The 24,395-nt window shown below is 43.0% G+C and overlaps 1 long non-coding RNA gene across 1 annotated transcript in view; it reads left to right on the forward strand.

Moving 5' to 3' along the window:
* LOC146862585 (uncharacterized) overlaps positions 1-22,722 on the forward strand; it is a 459,822-nt gene extending 437,100 nt beyond the window's left edge. Inside the window, exon 4 of the long non-coding RNA XR_014978487.1 lies at positions 22,687-22,722. This is a non-coding gene — a long non-coding RNA (uncharacterized LOC146862585). The remainder of the gene's footprint in view (positions 1-22,686) is intronic.
* Positions 22,723-24,395: the final 1,673 nt, after the last annotated feature.

The following is a 24,395-nucleotide window of genomic DNA, read 5'->3' on the forward strand; positions in this document are numbered from 1 at the left end:
TGCAAATCTTCACCTAAATGTGACAAAAGTCAATTTACTTACATAAACTTCTGCTCCCACTAGAATCTGTAGATAATGAAGATAAGAGTGAATGTCCACATCTGCCCAACACTGCTTGGGATAACAGGAAAACAGAAGCAGTTACCACTGAAATGCAGCAAGACACTAATAGATGCACTGCTCCATGATAGCCTTTAATATTGTTCCACGCTTTTTTCTTAAGGCAGAAGAGCTTACTGAGTTCCACAATGCACAATTGCTCCCAAGATGGCTATCAACGTCATTTGATGTATTATTCTTGGGGCAATAGAGCTTACACTGTACCAACCAATACTGAAATGCAACCATGTTATGGCTTCAATATTAATGCTTGTGTCATATAACAACTGTTTTTACATACAGTGGTAGTAACTTCTCACCTGACTTGGCCTGAAAGGTGAATGCATCCCACCATAGATGCACCTTACCTTCCTCAGTGACTGACAAGATGTCTTTCATTTAGCCCACGCCAACACACTACCCATTGCAGAACAGAACTTACTCTTCACTGTCACTGTGAATTTCATTTTCTCTTTTTTATATGATTGTCCAAATTCCTTGAAATCTTCTGTTGACATTTTGCTAAATTAAGCTTGCAGGCTCATCACCAGTGGAACACAGACAAGTGAGATATTGACACATTTGATATAGCTCAGGTAAGAGCTTTAATATAAACACCCCAGCCAGTGGGAGGACAAAGCACCAACTTCCAGCCAGGATTCAACTAGAACATTCTAAATACATCTTACATTAATAGAATGGTACTGACACCCAGTATTCCAGCTTACATGGACCCGAGCCTCATAAGACAAGTAAAAAAGGGTAACATGAAACACCACAGACTGGCCAAGTCAGTTACATTCACAGTGCAGATGTAAACCAGTTTGATGCTTTTGAGGTGGCTTGACTGCTCTTGTGTTCTGTTTCTGTTTGAGAATGTCAAAAGTCTAGTACTGTTTATGTTCTAGCCCCGGCATGTTTAGAGGTACCTTCATACTCTTTTTATTTAGCCTAATAGAGTTTAATTTAAGAAGGTCTATTGCTTGTCACAGTACATAGCCGAGCAGAGCTGGTAGCTCTTTCAATACATTTACCTAGAGGGATCATTCACTGCAGCTGCCTTGTTTTGCTGTTCAGGACTGTCAGAATCGTGGGTTCCTGCAGGATGTCAAATAACCATGATGAAGGTGAAACTTGTTTTTCCATGCTTCACCTTCTATGTGTATCCCAAGCAATGTTATGCAAAGTGGCTCACAGACTGGCATAGTAAGAACATTCTCAGCCATGATTTGTAGGATTTTAAGCACCTAAATCAGCTGAAATGTTTATAAAGTGGGACACTTAGCTTCAAGGAGAACAGATGCTCAGGATAATATTGTGTATTTATTGCCTTGAGGCATGCCAAGAACATGTTTTGCTAACATTGGCCTTAATTAGCCTGATCATTGGTTCAACAAAGAATGTTATACCTTAAGGCCAGGGCTGATCAAAGCTAGCCTACTATGTTAGAGCAAAGACTGGATCGATCTAATGGAAGAGAATACTTCACCTAAAGGGTTTGTAGATAACACTTCTCATTCTGGAGCACATTTCTAACAGAAGTATAGAGATAAAGTGCCTTATAGTTCCTTCAGGATCAGGGTGAGAATTTTAATTATTACCCTGTGAGTTGGTAACAACCAGTACGTTTTGGGGCCTGGGGGTATACTTGTGTTTATTGGAGTAAAAGGGTGTTCAGGTTGCAGAGTGACTCTGGTCTGGTATAGTGTTGCAATAACTAAGCTTTCCAACAAACAGTGAATTTATATGGTATTTATCAATATGTTTGAGAAGATGTGTGTGAATGTTCTAAATATTCAGTCTTTGCAACTTTGCTGCATTATCAATGAGATATAAAGTTGAGGCCCATGAGTCTGTTGGTGAGAGAACATGGAGCTAAAATACATATTGGGAGGAAAGTAGTCAGAGTATCCAGATAATGACGGATGGCTGGAGAAGTAGAGATGCCTAGCACACATAGCCAGGTGGGATGCATGCAACCTTCATTCACAGGTAAACTGTGTGCAAACATTGCAGGTGTGGGAAACTGGTATTCAAGCTACATCTAATTAATGAATGGCCCTGTCAATGCCGGCAGATGAATCATCTCATGTATCTTAAAGGCCATTTATGGCTTACATAAGATAAATAAATGACTTCAAGGCCTCTAGAGACATATGCATGGCTTGATTTGGTAATCTTGGTGAATGAATGATAATGTGCCAATTGAGTTTAAAATTATCAGTTTAAGAAATCTGTTTTATTTGCGTTGTTTTATCAGCATAGGTGTTTTGGTTTGGAATAGCTACTAACAACCAATGCAAGTTTATGGGGTCCTGGCAACTACGTACTACATACCTTACAGTCATTAGTTTATGATCTGCACAAGTCACTTATCTGCATTCACTGTGATGTGCCTCCAGCACAGACAGGTTTACTGATGAGATGGGTACCAATTAACATGGTTTGCGCTTCGATGAACTGGCCAATTCTGATTGGAAATGTGTGGGTGAATGGCAAAGCTTTTCCTAAATGAGTACAGGGTTTACATAAAGATCCTAAAGGCATGGCCCGCACGTGTTCCACGCAGAAGGGAAGCCGATTCGCTTTATGCGCCTCCTGGTACAAAATGTGATGCTGGTGGTTGTCACGCTGCTGCTAGGTCTGGTATGCACAGCCCCCTCTCCCCTGGAAGACCTGCATAGTTGTAACAGAGTACTGAAGTATTTTCCTGAAACCCAATATGTTGCGGAAGTCGAGCCACACAGTACAGATATTCCAAAGACTAACATGGTTGATACGTATCATCGAAGAAGGAGTCCTCATCTAGAAAGGATGGGTCCTCAACATCATACATACAGGAATAATGTAAGTAAAAACATGGAAGAAGGAAAATTTGCTGTTGATGGACGTGAAAGATATTTGGTCAGACATAACAATGGGAATTTAATCAACCATTGAAAGCAAAGGTGCCAAAGTCCAGACAAAAAATAGTTTTTTTCTAATTAGCCCTGTTGCAGTTGTTCAAGCCATGGCAAACTGAAAGGGAGCTACTTGAAGAATTTGACTGTTATGAAGACTCATTCAACGCTGTGAAAGACACCATTGAGTGCTCTATGTTTCCAGTGAATCTTCAAATGTTGAGAGATGAGATTGAACAAGAAGAAACAATTGCTGCTGAGATAGCTAGAGAGAGTTCTCAGAGCAGTCAAATTTCAGCACCTGGAAGTCAAGATCCTCTTGGGCAGCCAATTATTCAAAATGAAGAACAACTAATAAAGCAATTGAATACAGATCAGAAAGACATTTTTGAAGACGTAAAAGGAAAAGTAGAACATGGATTTCTGCATTAGAAATAAGAGTGTGCATGTTCTACATATAATCCAGTTGTATTGTATATAAGTGGCCAGGCTGGAACTAGAAAAAGTTTCTTTATTGAAGTACTGACAAGTTATCTACAGAAGACAGCAGATTCCAATTTGTCAAGTGTAGTTACTGCATCAACAGGCTTAGCTGCATATAATATTAAAGGAGTTACCCTTCATCAATTATTAATGCTGTCTGTGGAACATGACAATAAATTAAAATACAACAAAATATCTGGTGATGTTTGTCATGAAGTGGCAAGAGTATTAAAGAAATTAAATCTACTAGTTATTGATGAAGTGAGCACCAGCGCTGGAGCAGAAAGTCCAGGTTATTGCAGCTCCACACAGTTCAGCTTACTATACCTGCATGTGTGATGCCTATGCTTTCTGAGTTACTAACAATCACTTAAAGATGTCAGAAATGCAGTGGTAATTAAAACCCAATTTTTTCTTTAGAATAGCAAGCGAAAGTACTGTAAAATACACTTTATAGGTTTTAAAGTGTTTATTTCAACAGCCTCATCCTGTTTCTCAATACACGAGTAATAACCACACAGAATATATATAGAACAGTATTAGTGCATGTCACTAGCAGCAAGAATAATATGAACATGATTGGAATGTTCCCAGCAGCCGAACACTCTAAAAACAACTTCTATGCCCTGCACTATGAGTGCATGGAGTAGCTAACTTGAATTTCTCGGGACTCAGCTCACGGCACAACCTTTCACATCCTAGAAGTTGTAATTATCAGATTTCAGCTGGGAGGCAGTGTTTCCTTGGAAGGAAAAAACACAGCAGCTAGGCTCAGATCGCCTCCTCTCTATATTGGCTCTCAGCATAAAAATGGATGCTGTGGAAGTCTGACAAGACCGTTTGCGAAAACCTGGGGCAAAGATCCTTCTAATTCAGTGGTCAGTTTGTAAGATATATATAGGTTTGACAACTGACTTTTACCCTATGTTTTCGAGGACCTTGCATTTATCCAAGACATAACGGGTATGAACCAATGTAGGAAATTGTGTTATTACTTGTGGCTTGCATAACTGATAGGTCCACAATTTTTCCTTACTGGGAAACGAGCACCCCACTGTAGCGCTTGGTAGCAAAGCACAGCAGTCCAAGCCCTACTAATGGGAGATGGTGTTGGCTAGTGTTGGCTAGTAATCACCATTCACTGGCATGCAATAATAACACTCAATAAAAGATTTTCCAGTCAGTGCTTATTCTTTAAAAAGGAAAAGTGCATTTATTACACACATACTACTATATACTAAGCATGAATCTACATATATGTACATAGGTAGATAGAAATTACCATAGATGGCATTGCATAATCACCTATGACCCCCCCCTAACGGTGTCATACAAATATGTACTGTAAGTCTATTTGCTTGGTCAAGGGTTCAAGAGTAGCAAACCGCATGTTAAAGACATCATTCTGTAGGTAAATTCAATCATCAATAATAATAAACATGTATAAATGCACTTCTTATTGTTAATACAGAATATTTACTATGGTCCATAATCACTGCCAGCATTATTATGTCGATAAAGCTTGACAATTAGCAAAATATGTGTCTGTGTGTGTGTTATAAACTTTCCAGTGATGAAAATGCAATAATAAAATCAGCACATTGAGAGCATCACATTTTGACTACATTACAGAGAACCATAGACTTAGCCTCTAGAGGGTGCTTTTGTACTTGTTTCTCCTTTATACACTTTCAGGCCACAAAAACTGTATCCATAGACTTAGACCCTAGAGGGGCTAGAGGCAGACGCTCCAGCATTGAGAATGCTGTGGAAACATTAGAGACATTTCAGAGGGGTCCTGATTTCAAGGACTCTGCACACATACGATGAGTAACTTTAAAAAACTCTTCAGAGGGAGTTCGGGGGTAAGTGGTGAAACGGCAAAGTCTCACATGCTTTGCGATGGCAAAGGTCGTTATTTTTTAGAATGTCAAAACTCGGGCCCCATTGGATCAATTTTGATGATCCTTGGATCATTTTATTCCTTGTGCTGGACCTTTTAAAAGATTCAACCTTCTAACTAGATTTTGCATTTTTGAGTGTTGAACAGGCAACATTCAAAAATTATGTAATGTACTGTCATGTATCTTTTTAGAGAGGCAAGCCATTGAATCCTTTTAGTTTTCCTACTCTACAGGGATAAAGAGTTTGCAAAATCCTAATTTTCTGTTTTAAAAACCCCTATAAAACGTTCCCAAGAATAGTTTAATCTTGTCAATGGATTCTTACCTTATGTTACTGCCACTCATAACCTGGAGCAGGAGGAATTCACTGTAAGATATCATCTCTAATTATTTCACCAGTATTTGGTAGGGCTGTAACTTCATTGACCGATCAGCTGTATCAGAAATAAACAGCAAGCTATTGGTTTGATAGTAGCTTTGTTTAATAAAGAAAGCCTCACCACTCAAAGTCTGTTTCTTCTTCCTGTCATACATACTGCAAAAGTTGGTCTCATTAGTTTGCAGATTTTGACTGCATTTCTATTTTAGACATAAGCGTAACCTGTCTAAAGTTCTCATTCAGTTCAGGATAAGAATAAATAACTTCCTTTTCACTGCAAAAGTCTTCTTTGCGATACTGTAGTTAAATTTGTTTTGTCTAACTCTAACTCTGCTTCTCTTCGCTGGATTTATAGAGTTCATAATATTGTTTATAACTCTTGTGCAAAAAAATTTTTGTCAAAGCTCATTGAATTTCTTGTTTCTGACAGTTGAATGGGAATTCTTCTTGGTCTCAATCTTCTGCTCTTTAGATATTTAGGTGTCGATTCCCATCCGGGTCGGAAAGCACTCTGACCGAGCCGGGTCCGGAGTGTTTTCCGACCAAGCCGGAGTCCTGCAGTCCGACTGAGCAAGTACGATGCGGCCGTATGCTGCCGGCATCAGTTCAGTTGGACTCCCATAGAAGTCAATGGGAGCCGGTCGTACGACGCGTACATGGGCTCGCATTGACTGAATGGGTACGCCTCGTGCAAGGGCACCCCCTACAGTGGGTACGCGTCGGTGCCATCCGCACCATACATGCCTGTGTTGGGGGGACCCTTGGGTCTCCCCCTATGTCCGAGTTGTAGGGCTGCGGGTGACAGGGGGTCTGACGCGGACCCCCAAAGGCAACCACCCGGACGTTTTGCGAGCCGGACACTATGGCTCGCTCAGGCTGTCCGACGCGTGCATCATACTGGCTTGGTCGTAAATTGCATCCATTGCACGCCACGGTTAGCTTACGACTGAGACGTACGGAGCGGTTCGGACCCGGAAACGACTCGGTTGGTGAATTTCACGTAGCTCGCATCGTACTTGCTCGCTCGTACAGCTGTATGAGTCGGGCAGAAAACACACGTACGGCTCATAGTTTTTCCGGCCGGATCGCGTTCGGTGCCCTTCCGACCCGGATCAGAATCGGCCCCTATATGTTGGCCTAATTTAAATGTTGCACACCCATCTGCTTTCTCAGACTCTAATTTCAAATTTACAAATGATTTTTCTAAGAAATATTCATGTATTTTTACCAATATTGTGTGTTTTTTTCTGTTAATTTCTTTCTGTTCCTAGTTGGGTGCCTTAGTGGACTAATGTGTTCACTGTAGGGATCTGTGTTGAACCTCATGGTCACAAGTTCAAATCTCAGCAGGTTCACATAGCCTTTCATCCTTCTGAGGTTGATAAAATGACTACCATTGAGTTGGGTGACAATTAACATCTGTTATTCACCACCAAGATGTTCATGGGTGACCACACGCTTTACAAACTTTATGTTATACTGTTCTGAATTGTAATATTGTAAAATTGTAATGTTGCTTCCTTTGAAGTAATATCTATGTTTGTTCATCTTCCTCTTTTTTTTGCTTAGTAGGCATTGTCAAAGATGTTAAGCACCTGTAGAACAAGGATGACACAATGGAAAAAGTATGTGTCGAAAAAAGTATATTACTACAAATTGATCAATAAGTAATACTATATAATTTTATCACAAATATGCACAGCATTCGTGTAGTATGTTGTGTGTGCTTTAGAGTAGCCAGAGACTACTCTCAACACAAACATCCCAATCCACAGTGCAAAATATACATGGTAAGAGCTTTTAATAATAAATTGGTATTTATAAAGAGCAGCTCATCACCCTGAGGAGTATCCAGGTCCTGAAGTATGGAAAGTCTTAGTTGAAGAGTCAGGTCTTGAGTCCCTCCCTGAAGTTGGTGAGTGAAGGTGAGGTTCAAAGGTGGAGTGGGAGGTCATACCAGGACTTGGCGGCTAGGTAGGAGAAAGATCGACCTCCACTGTGACTCTGCCAGATGTGGGGAAGGTGTGCGAGGAAGGTGGATTAGAATTGTCTGGTCAGCTGGTGGAAGGTCAGATGGTGGTTGATGTAGGGGGGTCTAGCATTTTGGAGGGCCTTTTAGGCATGAGTCAGCAGCTTGATTTGACATCTCTTCTGGACAGAGAGCCAGTGGAGGCTTCTGAGGTTGGGGGTGATACTGGGTCATTTGGGCAGGTTCAGGATGAGTTTGTCTGAGGCGTTTTGTATAGTCTGCAGGTGTTTGAGGAGATGGGTGGTGTTTTCGAAGTGGAGTGCATTTCCGTAGTCCAGAGGGCTGGTGATGAGGGCTTGAGTCACTGTTTTCCTGGTGCTGATGGGGATCCACCTGAAAATCTTACAAAGCATGTGGAGGGTGTGGAAGCAGGAGGAGGCTATTGCGTTGACCTGGCACTTCATGGAGAGATCACTGTTGAGGATAATGCCGGGGTTGTGGGCGTGATTGGGTAGGTGTGAGCCTGAATGCAGGGGGTCACCATGTGTCATCCCATGTGGAGGTTTTCCTTCCAAAGTTGAGCACGTCTGTCTTGTCTGTGTTCAGCTTCAGGCAGTTGGATCACATTCAGTTGGTGTCATTGATCATGGCTTTCTGGAAGTTGAATCTGGTGGTGGCAGTGTCTTCTGTGAGAGAGAGGATTGGTCGGGTGTCATCAGCATATGAGATGATGTTGGGTGCGGATGATATCAGCCAATGTAGGGGCTAAAAAGGGTCGGGTGAGGGAGGATGCTTGGGGGACTCTGCAGGCTCGGAGGTGAAGGGCAATTGGCAGATTTTCTGTGTGTGTGCTGTGAGGAAAAAGGTGATCCATTTGAGGGCATTTCCTCTGATGCCGATGTGGTAGAGTCTGGTGATGAGGGGGTGGTGGCAGACATTGTTGAAGACCGCCGAGGGGTTGAGGAGGATTAGGGCTGCTGTCTCGCCTCGCTCGAAGATGGATCTGATGTCATTGGTTGTGGCTATCAAGGCCATTTTGGCACTGTGGTTGGAGCAGAAGCTGGGCTGGGAGATGTCGAGAAGATTGTTTCCTTCTAGGTGATCTATGAGCTGGTGATTGGTATTGGCTGGGAAGGGGAGCAGCAAGATGGGGCTGTAGTTTTTTAGTTCAGTGGGGTCAGTGGAGGGTTTATTCAGGAGGGGTTTAACCTCTGCATGCTTCCAGGTGTCAAGGAAGGTGAAGTTGGTGATGAATGTGTTGAGGATGTTGATGAGTGCGCTGCTGATTTCCTTCTGTCCCGTGTTGAAGGGGTGGTAAGGGCAGGGGTCTGTTGGTGCTCTGGAGTGAATGGAAGTATTGATCGCTGTCATGATTGCCATGGTGAGTGGTGTCCAATTGGAGAGCTGGCTGTGGGAGTTGTCAGTGTGTGCATGGAGGAGGCGGAGGTCAGTTGGCTGCACGTCAAAGTTGCTGTAGATGTCTGCTATTTTTTTGTGGGAGTGATCTGCCAGGGAGTTGCAGAGGGCTTGGGTGGGGTGGATCATGGTCTTGGTGGCAGACAGGCAGAGTAATTCTCTGATGATGCTGAAGAGTTCCTTTGTGTGATTGTCGCTTGCTTCAATGCTAATGGTTAAGGCTTCCTTTTTGGCTTCTTTGATGTGGTGGCAGTATTTACTGAGGGCAGATTTGAAGATGGTGAGGTCTGAGGGGTTTCTACTGGAGTGCCAACGTCACTCCAGTCACTTGCACTCGCATTTGAAGGTTCAGAATTCAGGGGTGAACCAGCTGGTGTGTTTGCTGGTTCTGCTAGTGCTGGCAATTCTCATGGGGGCAATGGTGTTGGCGCAGTTGGCAAACCAGTAGAAGAAGTTTTGGACGGCAAGCTCCAGGTTGCTGGTGTCATAGGGTCTGGTGGTAGTTCATTGGATCTCTGTGATTTTGCTCTATCTGCAGTGGGCAGGAGGGGAGGCAAGGGGATGGGTTGTGGAGAGCCAGTGATGGTGAAGTGGACGATGCTGTGGTCTGTTTAGGTGAGTTCGGTGGCATGGCTGAATTTGATTCTGTCACTGACTGTAAATATTGGGCCGAGGATGTGTCCTGCGCAGTGTGTGTGGCTGGTCACCAGTTGCATCAGTCCGATGTTGCTCATGCTTTCCAAGAGGTTAGCGGAGTTTGTGTCACTGGGATCATCGAGGCGGAAGTTGCCGTCGCTGAGGAAGATTTAGTGCTCAGATTCGATTGCCAGGGGGCCATGTGTTTGGAGATGGCATCACAGAAGCTGGGGTAGGGGCACAGGGGTTGTAGGCAAGAGTTCCTCTGAGCGATGTGTTTGCGTCCATACAGATTAGGAATTTGAGATGTTCAATGATCGATGAGATGTTGTCTTCAGTGCTTGTGCATTGAAGGGTCTCCTTGTGGATGATGGCAAAACTTCCTCTTGTTTGTTGGTGCGGTCTCTGTGTATCATCTTGTAGACGTGGGGCATTGTGGTTGCAATATTGGCGATTGAGAATGGTGTGACCCAGCACTCTGCAATGATAATAATAATAGGTATTATCATTTGTCATGCAGTGAACTGTACCCTGGCATGTAAATACTCAGACATTGTGCACAAAGACACCTGCATGTAAAAGACACATATCCAATAAGTACATGATATGTGTCTTGAGAAACTGGACTCTCCAAGCTGAGCTTTATTTAGGGGGACATTTGATGGATAAAGAAGAGCCTTATTTTGGGGAACTGGAATCTTCACTCTGAGCTTTTCTCATGGAGAAAGTTCTATGTAGAAGGGATTCATCCTACTAATAGGTAACATTTCTAGTGGGACACTGGTCTTTTGATGCCCTTTTGTTTGGCAGACAGCTCTACATACAACATTCAAGCTGTACATGGGCGTACTACCTCCCATAGGGGATATGAGTCCTTAGACTAAAATTTGTTTCAGGGAGAAAGTTATATGTAGAATGTACTCAGCTTAATAATAGATCATGTGTGCACTGCTGGACTGGCGTCTTGATAAAGACCTTTTTTTAGAGGCAGAACTATATGTAGAAGATGCTCAACTTAGTAAGAGGTCATATGTATCTGATGGTGGAGTGACCTCTTAATGCAGAGATTTATTTATGGAGACAGCTGGTATGTTATATTATGTTGATTTGTATAGTTCACTGATCACCCAAGATGCTAACCAGGCACTTAGACAGGTGTACAGGTATTTGGTCTCCACTCCAAGGTCCTTTTACAAAGACCCAGATCTTCAGATTCCTGTGAGAAGGAGGCACTGATGTGTTGAGGGAGGTTGTTCCATGTCTTAGCAGTGATGTAGGAGAGTGTGCAACCTCCAGTTTTGTTTTTGAGGATGCAAACAGTGAGAGTGAGGTACAGAATAGGTATCTGGTCAGTTGGTGATAGTGTATGCAGCTGTTCAGGTATTCTGGTCCAGTGTTGTGTAGAGCTTTGTATGGGTGCGTGAGAAGTTTGAATTGGCTACACTTGTGAAGGGGAAACAATGATGCTTCTTGAGCTGTGGTGTGATGTGGGTGCAGCATGGAAGGTTGAGTATGAGTCTTCTGTCGGTGCTCTGGATGGTCTGGAGTCTGTGTAAGAGTTGTTTAGAAATGGCGTAGAAAGTGTTGCCATAGTCCAGCCTGCTGGTGAAGAGTGCTTGTATGAGGTCTGGTGTTCTGAGGCAACCATTTGAAGATCTTTTGCAGCATGCATACAATGTGGAAGCAGGAGGTGCACACTCTGTTCACTTGAGCAGTCATGATGAGCATGTCATCAACGATGATCCCTAGATTTCTTGCGCTGTCTGTGGATTTAGGTATTGGTCCTGTCCTAGCTCCGACGGCCACCAGGTGGAGTCCCATGGGAGGTCTTGTTGCCAAAGACCAGTACTTCTATGTTGAGCTCAGGCAGTTGGTTCTCATCAAGTCCGCTACCATGGGCATGCAGTTGGTGAAGTTTGTTCTGATGGTGGTTGTCTTGTCCATCAGAGAGAGGATAAGTTTGGTGTCATCGACGTAGGAGATGACAGTGATGTCTTGTCATAGGATGATGTTGGCAAGCAATGCCAAGTCTATGTATTGAAAAGGGTAGGGCTGAGGGGTGAACTCTGTGTGACTTCCTATGTCAGTTTCTTGCTTTCTGATATAAGGGGGGGGGCTGCTTGACCCTTTGGTTTCTTCCTATGAGGAATTTTCATAAATATGGCCCTGGGAATTATAGAAAATGCAGGCAAACTGATTTCTGCGGGGATTTGAGAAATACATCAATATAATATTGACGTCTGTGAACACGTTGTCACCGATTATCAAATAGTGTAATGAAGTTCATTACCTGAGCCTTGAATGGCATTTTACTGATACATATCTTGAAGCAACAACTTCGTCTTTAGAAGACAAGAAGTTCCCCTTTGTTTATCTCTTTGTGGCTACTTATACAGCGTCTTTTAGATGTTTGCTTGAAGTATAATAATCTATCATTTTAGACTCAAACTCAGAAGTGGGTATGGTGTATATTCAGCTGGAAGTTAGTGCAAGTGCAAAACTTAGCATATCCCTTTTCTTTATAGTACATCAGTAGTGTTATTTGTGTGTTGTTGTTTTTTTTTTCTGCATGTCCATACTCCTGTCGTTTTATATTATCAAATGAGACTACACATTTCCTACTTAATTGGACTCGACAAAGTCTCACGACCTGAAGAAATAACAGAGGGCATATAAAATATACCCGTCTTCTTCATCAAAGTATGGTCATGTCGTTCCCCATTTGACAGTGTACATTCAATTGGCGGCTGTCCACATCTTTTAGGCACCGCCGAGGAAATCTTATTTCCTAAAACAACCAGAACTGTTAAGAAGTTCCTTCTAGAGTCACATTATTTTTAATTGCATTTGTGGGTAATTCCCAGTTCTATAAGTCTATAAAAATGGACGGTACCACTGAGCTTAAGAGAATATTCCCACTATGCAATTTAGGGCGGCCAGCTTCGCAGTGATATTAAAGGCCTCACCCTGATTAGGAATTAATCCCATCTCTAAAGTGGAGTTGCTATGAGGGCAGAAATGATTTCGACTGCCTGGGCCAGAGTCCAGGGTGGAAGAAATGAAAACAAAACATTGCGTGAGAGAAGAAAGAAATGACGAGGATGAAAGTAAATAAACATCTTTCACACCCGCCTTTTTAGACATAATGCTTAACGGCAGATAAATAACCCGATTTGTGTTGCATTTTGACTAAGTAATTGGTATCCAAAATACAGTACATTGGGAGTTAATTATATGTCATTTACACACAGCACATTTGAATTGATATTCGTTTTATAGGCTCAGTTGCACATTTGTTTAATTCACAGAATTAGAGTAAGTGCCAATAACAGGTATTAGCTTCGACATGAGACAAAGTTAAGATCATACGTGCTGTGAACGCGATGGCTCTGTTACACGAGTCGCTTCAGGTTCCATTGCGAGTCTCTTCTAACTTTTATTGTAAAAGGATAAACTAGTTCATACAGAGTATTTCTGACGTACCTGACACCAGCCTGTCCTTACTGAGGGGCACAGTGAGGATAAACCCTGGCTGTTCCATCATGGGAGTTGTGGGAGTGACCATAGACCCCTGCTGACAACGTAGCCAGTGCTTAAACACAGGCTGCCTTGGCGAGTCTATTCCCCAATTTTCTACGCACATGGGTGTCAGAGAGAGAACATTCTGGAACGCAGCTTGAATTATGTCTGAATGAGCCCGGTCTCTCTTTTGTTACCCAGAAATGTACAAGCCGCAAATAGTTGCTGCTTTCCTAATTTACTAGGACAGGGACCTCAGTAATTCCAACGGGGGTTGGGTGGGGGATTGTTGGTATTATAACAGGCCACTCGTAGTAAGGGTCAACGTGGCTTCCAATTCAATAATGGTGTCTACTAAGGTAATTAAGAGTTAATCTGAGATCATCATATCAAACTAGAGATAAAGCATTCCCAACTAAACCAAAAGACGATATGGCAGATCACACAGTTCAGCGACCATCTAAACCCACACGGCCCATGAGGGTTAGTACAGGCCTTAATGCACACATGTAGTGTCCTTCCACCAGCACATCTTATAATGTCATACTCTCCCTCCATAAAAACTATTCTTCATCTCCCCCTCGGATAGTCATGGTGTCTATTTTTTTGTAATTCCCTTGGCAGAGGTAAGAACAAAATGCATCTAAAAATGTATTTCAGATTTAGGAACCTTTGAATGGCTCTAACATGGCCCAGCATGCAACTATGCAAAAAAAATTGTAAATAGTACATGATTAGAGAACGCTAGGTTGAACCTCATGCGATGATGACACCGATGGAAGTGGCTGCAGATGACCCCCTGCCAGATCAGAAAAAGATAGTGATAAGGAAGCTGACATGATCAAAATAATTTATTTGGCAAGTGGTATCGACTACGAACATCACATTCAACATGTAGGCAATTTGAACTCAATAGCAACATCTAGGGCAAGTTGTATTCACATTAGGAGTGTACCATAAGTGAGGCACAATTTAAAGACATAGCAGGAAAGGTGGCATAAAGTAGATGAAAGAAATATAAGCATATCACACTCATACAGTTGTATTAAGATGACAAAGAGCATTAGATAGTTCATAATCCACAGCAGTTGACACAGTGGATAGAGGTGTATGCTCAAATATTTTTTAAGACTGGCAGTTCATGCAAACGCACTTAGAAACTGGTTACCCCCTATTGACTTGCTTAACTTTCCAGTAAGACCAGGCAAAGTCGGTGCAGGAAATGCACTAGTGATGTGGAAGTTAATAGCCCCATGTAGGCTACAGTGTATGTTTCTATCACTTATATATACAACTAAAGTGCTTGGCTCCAGAGATTGCCTTAGTATCCTGGCTAGGCTGCTGTTTTAAAGCAACGCCAAAAAATAACGCTTTGCAGAAAACAAATTTGTATACGTTAAACACCCAGCCCAAGTGTGCCACATAAGTCCACCTTGATGGGTGCTTAATGTTATAAAGTGGCACGTACTAAATATTAAACTAAAATGTCAACACACTGAAAAAGTTGCCAAAGGCTGTTTATCACTGTGAAGGTAAGTTACATTTTCCCCTTATAGGCTTAGTTACAAGTTGCAGCAGAACAGCAATCTCTTTCAAGTGGAAATCCAACGGGAGATCTTAGTGACAGACACATGTTCAGCCCCTGCGCCTTTTCAGACACTCATCTTTGTCTACAACAGAGGGAAAATCTGGCTCCACAACAGGGAGAGGGAGTTTTCCCTTATCTTCTTAGGTGTGAAAATGGAGGTTATAGCAGGCTCTTGCAAGGGGAGAAGATGGGCCATCTTGAATAGGAGATTCTGGGAAGGCTCACAGTGAAGTGAGAAAGAAAGGACTAGAAAGGAAGGTTGGCTTTCCTTGGGAAAATTCTGAGGATTGGATTTAGGGAGTTCTCTAATCACTGGCTAGTGCACAGGATAGGAATGACACCTCCTATTCACATGATCAGAATATTCTTGAACATTTAATAACATATGATGTTAAAACAAAATTCTGACTCACCTCTGGGAAAGAAGGTTAAAAGGTTGCACATTTTCATTGGCATTCATGAATTGGAACTAGTCTCCCCAGGTCAGCACGCTGGCTATAACTTCACTACTTCAGGGACCCAAACAGCAGGAGGACTCCCTGCTCTGAAAAAGATCAATTTTTCCTGTTGTGAGAGGACTACATTGTACCTTGAGAGAATCCTGGTGTAGTGAGAAATGATGCCTAGAAACCTACCGAAAAGTATATGATTCAGTCATAATTCTGAGTGGGTAATACAGGGATGAGGCACCCAAATTCCACTAAGTAAGGTGTGACAAAGCGGTTTACTTATTGCCATTTTGTCTTGCTCAGAGCCGATGTTCAAGGCTTGGGCAGGACAACTAGAAAAGTGTAATTAAGCGCACTGAAGCCATGTCAGTTACATCCTCTTTCCTTGCAGAAGAAAACCAAGGACCAAAAAAGTTATTATGTCCCAAAATAGGATTATCGTGTCACTGCATAATTTGTCAACATATCGTGGTTTTCAGATGATGTGATTTCGCATACTCCTACAGCCAATTAATAAGGAAATACAATGGCTTACCTGTCAGAGCGGCCGACAGAAGCTGGGGTACCAGGTTTGCGTCTTTCGGGAGGCTCAAACATCATGTGATTCTGGGCAAACCACTTAATCTCCCTGTGCCTAAAAAGACAAATGAATGTGTCCATCTGTAATGCAACCGGTGCTCATGTCAAGTGCTCTGATACCTTTGGGTGAAGTATGCGGTACATAAAACTGCAAATAAAAGATATGAATGAGGTTTCCTGGTTTATTTCACTAGTCACCAGGTAAGACATAAATTAACGTGCCCCAGTTAGTTTGAGCTATTCTAAAATGTTCTGTGAAATTCCTCACAATGAATTGACGTATTTAAATTTTCAATAAGGCCATGGTAAATTGGCACTGGAAATGAAACATTGGCATGGAATTTAAACTTCATGTGCAGGCTGCTTCATATATATATATATTGATATCACCCATATCACCCTGGCTTCCCGTGGCCCTGCACGGCACAGTCTTGTCATCAATAGTGTAATGTTGCAGTGATATTATCAATGATGCTCTAGAACATGTCATGAGTGATGTAATATGTGGGGTAATTAGCTGTGCACAGCAAGGGCGGGAGCTACAGTTACCTTAGGACACGAGTTATAGTTACTTGAGTAAAGCGCATCCTTCCTAACCGGAAAAACCCAGAACGTTCGCATCCCACCCTACACCTCAGGCCCAAAGAACAACACCTGTGACATTCCCCAAGGGTCCTCACTGAGTCCAACCCTTTTTAACACGTACATGGCCCCTCTGTCCACACTTGTCAGATCCTATGGCATAAACATCATCTCCTATGTCGAAGATACTCAGCTCATCCTCTCCTTCTCTTGGGACTACACTAACACCAAATTCAACTTCCACAGGTGCATGACCAGCATTACCAGCTAGATGCAGAAAAGGTGCCTCAAACTAAACACAGACAAAACAGAGATCATCATCTTCAAGACCAACACTTCCCCATGGGACGACTCATGGTGGGAAACTAAACTTGGCCATTCACCCACACCCACAGAACACGCAAGGAACCTTGGTATCAACTCAACATCGAGCTAACTATGAAGGAACAGATAATTGCCATCTCATCTTCCTGCTTCCTCATCCTATGCATGCTTGGGAAGATCTTCAAATGGCTCTCAATCAGCACCAGAACCACCATCACCCAGTCTCTCAACACCGGCAGCCTGGACTATTCCAACTCCCTATACGTGGGGATCACCTCCCAACTACTAAACAGATTCCAGACCATCCAGAATGCAGCAGCCAGGCTCATACTCGACTGTCCGAGGTTGACCCACATCACTCATCACCTTAAATCTCTGCACTGCCCCCCCCCCATCAGCAGCCTTTGCCAATTCAAACTGCTTACCCACGCATACAAGGCCCTGCACAACAAGGGACCGACCTACCTCAATCACAGAGTAAATTTCCACCAACACGTCAGTAATCTATGCTCCACTTACCTCTTCTTAGCTTACACGCCCTGCATTCATAGAAGCTAAAGTGACTGCTGCGCAGTCTCCCACTTGGCCACAAAATCCTGGCCTCCCCCACCACCTTCAAACAGCCCTCACCCTGCAGGATTTCAGGAAAGGTCTAAAAACCTGGTTATACGAGTTACCAATAAAGTCTGCACTCTGCAACGAAGTGGAGTTTTGTTTGTTAGCACACTCTAAATGTCCTTTGGTGTGCACAGGAGCGACTTGCCGGGCATTTGCAATCGCCCACGAGGCTTTCAGGGCCATTTGCAGACACCACGAGATTTGCTAGCCGGTCACATGCTCCCACCAGATTTTGCGGCCACCAACACGTAATTTGGGCGCACCAGCGACTTATGGCAGATGTTATATGCTTTACGCGATCCCGAACGTGCAAGATCCACCACAGCAGCATTCTGGGGAAGAATCTCTCCTCAAGAAGCATCAGAATCTTCCAGAAATTACGATTTGGAGTTAAAAACCTCCTTGAATGGACATTTGGCAAGGTATTTTTGTGTGAGGAGTCCTTTTTTCATTTACTTTTTTTTCAGGAAGTGCCCCACAGTCTCCAACTTTCTGTTCCTGTCCAGCAGTCTCCTCCCAGTGCTTTGCCTATCTCCTGGTCATTTTTCATTGGGATTTGGAGATGGAAGGATCACTCTTTGTGTCTGATGCATATCCCATTGGATTTAGGTACTTTGTATTTGAGATTTCACCAGTAATTTGAAAAACTGGTGTTGCTTGTTTGATTGGGGCCATGCACTTGGATTTATTTGTACTTTTAGTAGATTTTTAATATGTATTGCAGTGGGTGGCCTGTTATTTCAATAGGGGCCTAGTTATTTCTTTGCATTTCGTTTTTCTTCTTTTGTAAAGAAATAATGTTGCACAGTTCGCTACATTTTCTCCATCGTGCTTTAATACATTTACAATATTAATTTAATTCACTATTTGGCGTAGTCTGCCAATTGGCCTTTCAGCAAGTAGGCCCAGTGCTAGTCATGGGTGCATGCAACAACTGTTTCTGTGCTGTCTGTTAAATTTGAAACATCATTTAGGCCATGGACGGATTTGAATTGAAATACAAAATGTGTTATATTTACGTTTTATCATGCTTTTTTCCTGCAAACAGTGTATAGGTGGGGCAATGCCTTTGACTGATGTGTGTTGTTGTAAACCTTTTTTTAGCCCTTTAATGTTCATTTTTGGCATTGCTGAACTAATGCTATGTTCTCTGTATTACCATGCCTCCATGTGGCCAGGGTGCATTTTGTATAGTCAGTGTCCATAGGTCTGCATGTGTTTTTGTTATTCTACCCACTTGTTGTGACCATGTGGCTTGCTGCCATTTTGTGTATTCAGCCAGGGTGCTTTTGTCATAGGCCTGCTGTCTTCTTTGTTGTGGCCATGCCTTCTTGCTAGTTGTTGTGACCATTTCCCTGGTGGCCATTTTGTGTAGCCAGCCAGTGTGCTGCTTGCCCCATAGGCCTGCACATGTTCATCTTAGTTTTCTCCCCATGCCTTCGTGTGTGTTGTTGTGACCAAGTGGCTGGTGGACATTTTGTGTAGCCAGCCAGTGTGCCTTTGCTATAGGCCTGCATGTGTTTTGTGTTTTCTAGGCCTCCTGCTTCTTGTTGTGACCATGTGGCCGGCTGTCATTTAGCATTGACAGTTTAGTACATTTTCTCCATGTTTTCTAATACATGCGCAATTTTCTTTTAGTTTATTTACTATGTGGCCTAGTCTGCCAATGGGACTTTCAGCTAGTAGGCCCAGTACTAGTCATCGGTGCATGAAACAACTGTTTCTGTGTTGTCTGTTGGATAAAACAGCTTTTTTAGGGCATGCATGGTATTGGATTAAAATACAAAACATACTTTTTTAGGGTATTTCATGTTTTTCTTCTCCTGCAAACAGTGTATAGGTAGGGTAATGCCTTTATGGAGGATGTGTGTTATAAACATTTTTTGCCCTGTTAATTTTTATTTTTGGCATTGCTGAATGAATGCTGCATCTTCTTTGTTGTGGCCTTGCCTTCTTGCTGGTTGTTGGGACCATTTCCATGGCAGCTATTTTGTGTAGCCAGCCAGTTTGCTGCTTTCCCCATAGGCCTGCACATGTTCATCATAGTATGTTCCCCATGACTTTGTGTGTGTTGTTGTGACCAAAGGCTGGTGGACATTTTGTGTAGCCAGCCAGTGTGCTTTTGCCATAGGCCTGCATGTGTTATTTGTTTTCTAGGCCTCCTGCTTCTTCTCTTGACCATGTGGCTGGTGGTCATTTAGCATAAACAATTTAGTACATTTTCTCCATGTTTTCTAATACATGAACAATATTCTTTTAGTTGAATTCACTATGTGGCCCAGTCGCCAATGGGTCTTCCAACTAATAGGCCCATTAATAGTCATCGTTGCATGAAACAACTGTTTCTGTGTTGTCTGTTGGATGAAAAAGCTTTTTTAGGGCCTGGATGGTATTGGATTAAAATACAAAACATGCGTTTTTTAGGGTGTTACAAGTTTTTCTTCTCCTGCACACAGTGTATAGGTGGGGTAATGCCTTTATGGAGGATGTGTGTTGTAAACATTGTTTGCCCTGTTAATTTTCGTTTTTGGCATTGCTGAATTAATACTGTGTTCTCTGTTTTCCCATGCCTCCTTTATCTGGCCATTGGCCAGTGTATGTTTGCCACCGGCCACCATTTGCCTTTGTTCCACATGCCGAGTGGCAAGGGACCATTTTGTATACAGTCAGTGTCCATGGGTGTGACTGAGGGGTATATGTCCAAGAATTGCCGCTAACTTACGTTAGCGTTAGTTAGCGGCAATCTTTCTACTGCCTTGTACCGCAGAAATCTATCGCCATGGTACCAACATATTTACAATACGTCACTACATGGCGATAGTATCTCCGTTAACAAGACTGATGTGGGGCAAAAGTGAGCAGTCCACTACCGATGGTGGCACACATGCACCATTGTGCACGGGTGTCTGAGTTGTGTGCGAGAATGTGTATGTGCAGTAAGCTCCCCCTTCATACACATGTACAATCTTCAACTCAACTCAAACAACCCTGAACAATGGTGCATCTGTGCCGCCCTCAGTGGTGGCCTGCTCACTTTCGCTCCAGATCAGTCTTGTTCACAGGGCAGCATCATTTTGTTGTCAATGAGATGCAGCCCTGTGTAGCCAATTTATAGGAGTGTGGTGTTGAGGCAAGGAAGCCAATGTGACACTTTGCCACCTCTCCAGTCAATATGCCCCTCTGCTTGTTCATGAGATGCAGCCCTGTGTTCACATAGTGCCAAAGCATGTAGTGAGTCTTCATACCATAAACATATGCATTGATTTGCCACACAATAGTTATTATTCACCCTTCTGTCTAAAAGGTGCATATTACACAATGCACACATTTAGCATACTGTAGGGCTAATGTGATGTTCTACTATAAGCAGAGGGGAAATGATTCCTACACTACAGTGCAAGGACTGTGCATATCAGGAATGTGTTCCATACAAAAATCTACATGTCTGGTCTGTGTACCATGCTCACAGAACCATAATGTTCCCGTTCAAGATGCATGACAAGTGAAGTATGACACCAAGCAAGAATAACAATGTAGCACCAATGCATGTCAACTTGCTATATGTCACCATCACCCCTTACATCAAAATGCACTTTTCCACACAAAAGTATCCACATGTGCCATACAGATAACAGTATTCTACAGTAATCACAGTCCTGGTGTGAGATGACCATTACACACTGACTAGCATAGAAACAAGTACTTGGGGAAAGTCAACAGTGGCTATGAACAAATACGCAGTCATGTCTGTAAACATCCTCACACAAACAAAGGCATCCAATCATCATGAGCAGAACAGTATGTATCATCCATGTGTCCATCTGAGGGGCATATTCCCAAGCACATATCAACCTGCCAATCACACCTGATGTGATGTTGGGCTATTGATAGGGGCTGAGCGCCACTAAGAAGTCAGTGTAAATCCACAGCCATGCAATCTAGGCCCAATTACACACTGCATGTGGTGTGAAAGGTGAGGGTAATGTGTGTTGTTTTTGCCTGTCTTCCCTGCAACACCCATAGAAAGACACGCTGACCTTCACTCACAATGGTGAAGCCAACAGGAGGGCAGTAAGCAATGTGTTGCAAGGAAAACCATGACCCCAATATGCAAAGAAAAAAATCTGAATTGCCAAAGCTTTTGCGGTTTACATGTTTAGTGCATTGTGCAGCACCTAAAAGATACAGCAATTTGTAAATCATTGCTAATGTGCCTGAAGGGGTCCCTCCTTACACATAAACATTCTTGACCTGAACCCAGGCACATTTGCACTACCCTTCAAAGCTGGCTGTCTGTGTGCCACACTGACAAGGTAAGTGCCACTGCATGACGAAATGCATGCCTGCACCATAAACCTGTAAACATGGTGCAGGCCTCTATCACTGAAGTGGATGAGTGGGGAATTTATCTTTTGAGGAGCATTTCTCCCTCTGTCACTTCCTTGTATCCATACATCCCCTTGATGTAAGAAAGACATCTGCAGTCCAACAATGCAAAAGTGTCCCAGCTGTGACCAAGACCCATATTTCCTCTAGCTTGCAACATCTCACCATTGTAAATGCACATAGGCGCAAAGGTCACTGGGTGAAAGAGATAAGGGGCAGTAAAACAGAGGCTGTACCATACCTGCAGATCAACATGCTTCGATGAGAATGTCATTTCTCAATTTAAATTGGCAACATTAACATATATCGACACAGTTTGTCTCATGGCAAAACAAGCATACCTCCCTGCCCATGTCATGTGACACATCACATCAACCCAGATCTCAACAGTGCGATAGACCTACACATGCCATGTGTCATTGCCAACAGCAATGTGTGGAAGCATGCAATCCACACCTCCAAAACTAGACAATCTTTAAAAAGATTATAGTGTAGTGAGAAGGGGTGACTCTACCACAATGCAGTGTACAGACACATAAATCAGAGCAAATCTGCATTGACAACAATATGGTACAACCTGCACCACTGTCACTACTGTTCAGGAGACAAAATTGGTGCTGCATGTGTGTAGAAATTGGCCACACACATTTGGCATAATTGTGAAATGTAAGAAAATAATTTACAACTATAATATCACATCAGTGATGTTGTACAATGATTCACTATCCTGCATGTAATAGGTATCTGCTCCTAAACATTCTTAGTGGACATTTTCATGTGTCTGCCTCTAAACTGATTTAATGCAAGTTCATACTTGAGTCACTCATACAACTGCATCTCACCTTTACATTGCAGAGGGAGAAATATCACTTCCTGTACAGCCACCTGTCCCACTCTTCCATGATGAAGATGAAGACATCTCAACCATCGACCAGGACACCCTCCAAGAGCTGCTCAACTCCATTGGCAGCCCATCTCCGGAGCAGGGACATCCAGCAGCATGGTGGTAGCTCCATCCCCTGCACAAAACACACAGCAGCAAGCACCTACCACCACACCTGTCTCCTAGGACCTTGAGGACCCACTTCTAACATTTCAACGTCGTGCAGTAGAGGTCCTGCAGGAGATGGATGGTCAGGTGCGGTAGGGTTTGACATCCCGGAAGCCAAAATAGATAGGTACGTGGGTGTCTCAGTCCCATTAGGGACCACCTAGAGTCCATCACAGGCACCCACAGTCCACTCCATGCACTCAAGCATTTCATGGCTGACATCGCTGGAGTACTGACTCAGAAAAGAACAACTATCCAATCAAAGTGGATCCAGCGATGTCACCAAGGAGTTGCGTCACATGAGAATGATCATGGAGAACATGGAGCGGATGCAAGCTTCACACTTGGCAGCAAATGGCAGAACTCTGCCTCTTCCTCAACATGTCTCTGCACATGTTCCTCCCTGGACTCTGTCTGTCCCCCTCACCCCAGCATTCACACAATGGTTTGTTGTTGCACAAAGAAATGGGCCAGTCTACTACATCAGTTACTGCACATGTCAATAAAATTAATTGAGTCACGGAGATGTGTGTTGACTGTGACCTATCATGTTTTAAATTTGTCAACAAAGCATGTTCAGGCTAGCCATTATTACTAATCAAAGAACATTTGACAAAGGAAATATGCTTAGTCTGTGTCCATGATACACATTGTGAGGGCCTCACACATGTTAATTAAACAATGCCCTGATCTGTTAGACAACACTGTCTCCGGGAAACAAATTTACTCCATGCCCATGCTGTTGACTGTGACCGGAAAACAATGCTCACATCAGTGTACAGCCACATGAAGGGGCATATGTACAAGCCCCTATTGCCAACATAAGGTCACTTTTTCCGACATGGTGGTGATAGGGGCTGAGCCTTAGTTACAAGGCAGTGTTAAGCCACTTGACGTGGCTGAGCGCTGCCTTGTGAATACGGCACCCTTTCACGCTATGGTTAGTGTGAAAGGGGTGGGCAGTGGGTGTTGCGGTGGGTGTTCCACAGCAACACACATTTCTTTTGACTCAGCCCCCTATGTCCAAGGGCAGCATAGATATGTGGCAACGCATACAGTTAGACCATGAAAGCCCTGCTCTAAACCTGGCAATAACATGAGAAATGCATCTTTCCTCCACGTATCTGCTTTTCCCATGTGTGCTGCCTAGTGCACCACACATGGAAAAAGCAAACTGCAATGGATCGTTTATGTACAGGAAGCTGTCCCTTCCTCTACATAAATGTTCTGTAAAAACAATGCCATGTTGTGACTTTCATGAATGCTGCATGGAGCAGCACATATAAAAGTGAGTGTGAGAAGTTGGCCTAGTATATGCTGCCCACTAATTGAAGTGGGCACCTTGAACAAGTCCAAACAACCCTTACGGTGAGTTCAGAGGTCAAAGATAACCTTGGAAAGCTAGCCAAGTGGTAGCTGTGGAGAGCAGCCTTCAGGCTTAATCTTGAACGAATCTTAAGCAGTTTTACCAGAATGCAATTTTTTTTGTATTGGTTAAATGAAAGGCGAACCA

Source organism: Triturus cristatus, chromosome 2_2 (genome assembly GCF_964204655.1).
Source record: "Triturus cristatus chromosome 2_2, aTriCri1.1, whole genome shotgun sequence".
In the NCBI taxonomy this organism is placed as follows: Eukaryota; Metazoa; Chordata; class Amphibia; order Caudata; family Salamandridae; genus Triturus; species Triturus cristatus.